General features: G+C 54.1%; 1 protein-coding gene across 1 annotated transcript in view; it reads left to right on the top strand.

Annotated features, from left to right (window-relative positions):
* Positions 1 to 1,713: 1,713 nt before the first annotated feature.
* Positions 1,714 to 4,623, top strand: part of LOC123522069 (LIM domain-binding protein 3) — a 32,649-nt gene continuing 29,739 nt past the window's right edge. The window contains exon 1 of the mRNA XM_045293378.1: positions 1,714 to 1,762. The gene's annotated coding sequence lies outside the window, so the exon portion shown is untranslated. The remainder of the gene's footprint in view (positions 1,763 to 4,623) is intronic.

Below are 4,623 nucleotides of genomic sequence, written 5' to 3'. Positions count from 1 at the left end.
CTGGGATGTTGGGACCACATCAAAGTTCTGGGAGTCCGGAGGCTCCTTTTGCCTTGGGAAGAGAGGTGGGTCTGGGAGAGATGTGGAAAAGGGCCCAGAGAGCAGTGCAATGGGGCATGAGGCTTGAGGGGGTCAGGGGATTACATTTTAGGTCCAGCTACCTCCCCTCCTCATGCTTAGAGAACTGAGCTTGAAAGTTTAGTGGGAAGCCAGTTGAGACCCAGCCTCAGCAATCCCACTGGACATCTTCAGCCTGCACCCTTCCTCCAATACCCACCCCCAGTCCTGGACCCTCTTCCTGGGATGCCGGGAAGCCTGCGGCACTGGGAATGACCTAGATGGCTCACATCAACTCGTGGCCTTGTCTCACCATGAGGTCCCTTCGGGTCCCAGGTCCCTTCAGACACTGTCTCTTCCTCTTCTACGGGTGCCCATGTTTCTCTCACCTTAAGGCAGGGGTTCTCCCAGAGTCTCCCAGGTCTGCATGCACCCTGTGGTCTGGAAAACAGCCCCGGACACAGCCCACAGCGCCCTCTGTGTCTTTTCAGAAGGCTGGAAGCAGCTTTTCAGTGCAGTGTCACTACCCTCCCAGAGTCTCAGAGAGGAAGGCACTTCCTTATCCTGAACTTGGGAAGGGTGGGCCCTGAGCCCACAGGGGACAAGTGGAAGGCTTGGGGCTGTTCTTCCAGGAGCTCCCTTCTCCAGCACTCCCTGAAACTCCCTTGGCCCATTTGCCAAGGTGTGGTCATGCGGTCTCGCCAAGATGCAGGGGGTGCCAGAATCTCTAAGGTGGCCCTCGGGTTTTACATGAAGAGAAGTGTTTCATGGGGAAAGGACACTGGGAGACACTGCCTCAGACCAGGGGCACCTAGCTGCTATACTCGAGGAATTCTTAGGACTCTCCAAAAGGTGAGGCCAAACCAATATTCCCTGAGGTCAGTGACCTGGGGACACTTGGGTTGTTGTCCCCCCCCCCCCACCTTCTCTTTTGTCCTTGAGAAGAGACTGCTGTAGTCTTCTTTGCCGCCATCCCAATGGGAGGAGGGCAACAGGGATTCTAGATGGAAGAACAAGTGTGTGTCGGGAGAAGGGAGCTGGCGGGGGTGGGGGCTGGTGCAAGAGAAGCCTGACTTCCCATGACCCCTCCTTTGACCATTTCTGCGGAGACAGCCGAGATTTGTTGCCCTCTCTAGCTCAAATGGAAGGGCTGGATGCCAGATAATGCCAGGCTGGGAGGTGTTGGTGAGGTGAGGAGGCAGTTGGGTAGCTCTGGCCTCTCTCTGCCTCTGCACTTCCCATGCCAGCCTCTGCTGGCCTTCTTCCCCAGGGTGGGTAAAGGTTGTCTTTGCCCCCCTCCGTCTGGCTGAAGCTTCTCATCTTTCTTCTAAGGTGGTGGCCCTAGAAAAGGGCTGAATGTCTAGAGGGGACTCTGCTATTCTAACCTAGATATACCAGAAGTAGCTTTGGGGCCCCTAAAACTCCCCAGGCCCCTCCTCTATAGCCCGGGGCAGCTCTCACAGAGGTTCCTGAAGATGGGGGAGCCAGCCTGCCTGTCTACCGGCTGCTAGCCCAAGGCTGGAGTAAGGCTATCCTTCTGACTTCTAACTCGTCCTTCTTGGTTCCAGATCCCAGGCCTCTGCCTACAGCCCTGCAGCAGCCACCTCTCTGGCACCTGCTACCAACACCAACTACAGTGAGGCCCCTGTGCCCAAGCCCCGGGTTGTGACTACAGCCAGCATCCGACCTTCTGTCTATCAGTCAGGTGAGAGGCCAGAGGGAGAGGGGGCAGTCTAGGCTGGGCATGGGTGCCAGGAGTTGGAAGAGCAAGGTATCAGCTCTGAGGCCACATCCCAAGAAGGGTGGTGATCAGCAAGTTAGGCTTGGCCCCTCTTCTCCCAAGAGAGGGCTAGAATTCTGTGGAGCCACAACTAGCTGTGGGGAGCCAGGTGGGGAGCCAGGAGGGATGGGACCTCCCAATTTTAAGGATGAGGATGTTCCTCGCTTGGAATTTCCAGGATCAAGGTGAAAGAAGAGTGGGTTTCGAGAGGAAAAGTTTGTGGGTCTCCGTTTTGGTTCTAAAAAAAAGCAGCTACGTAGCTATGAGTCACTTGCCACCTGTTCAAGCAGCATCCCTATCTCTACACATCTCATATGCTTCTCGTGTTGTTTATATGGTTATTACATGTTGTAGAGTCGATCCCGACTCTTGGCAATTCAATGTTCAGAACGAAATACCACTCGACCCTATACCATCCTCACAGTTGTTCTTATGTTTGAGCCCATTGTCACAGCTACTGTGTTCAACCCATCTTGTTAAGAGCCTTCCTCTTTTTCAATGCACCTCTATTTTACCAAGCATGATGTCCTTCTCCAGGGATTGGCCTCTCCTGAGAGTATGTCCAACGTGCATGAGATGAAGTCTTGCCATCCTTGCTTCTAAGGAGTATTGTGGCTGTACTTCTGAGACAAGTGTGTTTGTTCCTTTGGCAGTCCATGGTACTTTCAAAATTCTTCACCGGCAGCACAATTTCAATGCATCGATTCTACTGTCTTCCTTATTCATTTCACACGCACAGGAGGCGATTGAAAGGAGATACCATGGCTGGGATCACGTGCACCTTAGTCCTCATAGAAGCCTCCTTGCTTTCCAACACTCTAGAGAGGCCTTGTGCAGCAGATCTACCCAAGGCAATGTGTCATTTAATTTCTAGACCACTGCTTCCATGAGCATTGATCGTGGGTCCAAGCAAGACGAAATTCTTGACAACTTCAATCTTTTCTCCATTTATCATGAGGTTACCTGTTGGTCCAGTTGACATTGACTTTTAATCCATACTGAAGGCTGTGATCCTTATTTCCATCAGTGAGCGCTTCAAGTCCTCCTTACTTTCAAGAAGCAAGATTCTCATAAGCATTCAGAAATCTTGATTGGAGAATAGGGCACAGGATGTACTGCAGAAAGTCCATGGGCACATGGAATTAGAGGACACAAGATTTTCTCACCAACTTTTTTCAGACCCCTCGTACTTTGCTAAGAACTGAGGTTTGGATGGGTCTTTCACTTGTTCTTTGGGTCCTACACTGCCCCAACCTACCCACAGCTGACTGTCCCAATGCACTTGCTCCAGGCAAAGAACACGCAAATGCTCCTGGAGCCGTGCCGCACATCCCTCTGTGGGAGCAGCAGGAAAGGCAGCAGGCTGGACAGCAAATGTCGCTGAGGCAGGAGGGCAGGGCTCAGGCACAGATCCTAGACACAGGGCAGTGAGGCAGCACAGCCAGAGCATTCACGCATTCACTCCATGCCACCTAGGCTTTGGGCCTGACAGGTGGTGCTCAGCAAAGACTTGGGGAGTAAAGGAACAAAGGGCTGAATGAGTGTGAGGTAGGAGGCCTAGAGGGCAGAGGCTGTGAGCTACAATTGAGCTCTGTGCCCTGTGACCCCAGGGCTGCTCCCTGCGGGGTGTCCTGGTGTTCTTCCCATGCCTGGATGAGAGTGCATTTTCCATGGTCGCACAGTTTTCATTTGAAGTGTTATCCCTTCAACGTATTTACTTTTATAACCAGCTTGAATTTAGGGACAGCAATAATGATTTTCCATTTACCTTAGTGATAGAGCCTTTTCTCCTGGCCCACTCCCGCAAGGAAAAAAACAAAACAAAACGCTGACATAAGGGCATGTGGTAAAACTGATAAAGTGAGAGAGCTGACAACTTGTTTGGGAAAGACTGAGGTTGCTAAATTCTGCGGGAGCAGGGAATGGGACACAGGAGGCTTCGCTGTGTTATCATGCAAGAGAGTCAACGTTTGCCGGGCACTCTTGTTGCCGGACAAACCAACTGCACACGCATGTCCTGATAAGGAACACTGAGACACTGGAAACAAGACTGGGAGGGAATCAGGAAGGGCTTGCCTTAGGCGAGCCTGGATTTTTATGTGTAAGGCTGGGAGGCCCCAACAACTCTCTTACAAAGGCCCATTCTGATGGCATCGCTGTGTGTGGGTGTTCAAAACAGCCGTAGCGTCAGACTCCCATGGCCATGTAAGGCGCGCGGTGCTTCAGCTCTCTGGGCCTGTGTCTCCTACTTCCAAACATGCGATGACACTCCGTACACTTCGTCTTCTCGGGACTGAATGACGTACTTGGCCCAGACAGTGCTGGCCACTCTGCAGGAGCTGCCCTGGGCCGCTCCGGAGGCCTGCCTGGAGGTGTTACACAGCGATTGCTGAGCTTTAAAATCTACAGGATTAGGAAGCATTTTGGAAGGGGTAGCAATGGCGAGACATCTCAGATGGCGCTCTGGTTTTCCTTTTGCCAGCCGCCCGGCTCAGATGGGGTGCACAAGAGGAAGGGTGGAGGGGGCGTTTGGATGGGAAGCAGCAGGGGGTGCAAGGAGGGCCTCGCCTTCCTGGCGCTGTCCGAGCTCCTCCTCCGGGCCGACCCTGCTTGGCATCTTCCGGGGCGGGCCCGCAGCCTCCGGGCCCGCGCCGGGCGCCTGCCTGCCCGCTAGGGGCAGCGGTGCCCGCACCTGGCCGCCGCGTCGGGAACGCCTGCTCCAGGGCCGGGGCCTGGCGGGCCGTCGGGAAGGGGTGGGGGCGGAGAGGCGGCCCGCGGCCCCCGCG

This window comes from Echinops telfairi, unplaced genomic scaffold, assembly GCF_000313985.2.
Source record: "Echinops telfairi isolate 266 unplaced genomic scaffold, ASM31398v2 ScPeMD7_2010;HRSCAF=2546, whole genome shotgun sequence".
Lineage (NCBI taxonomy): Eukaryota > Metazoa > Chordata > Mammalia > Afrosoricida > Tenrecidae > Echinops > Echinops telfairi.
Note: the sequence above shows the minus strand (reverse complement) of the source record. Positions and strands in the feature narration are given on the sequence as shown.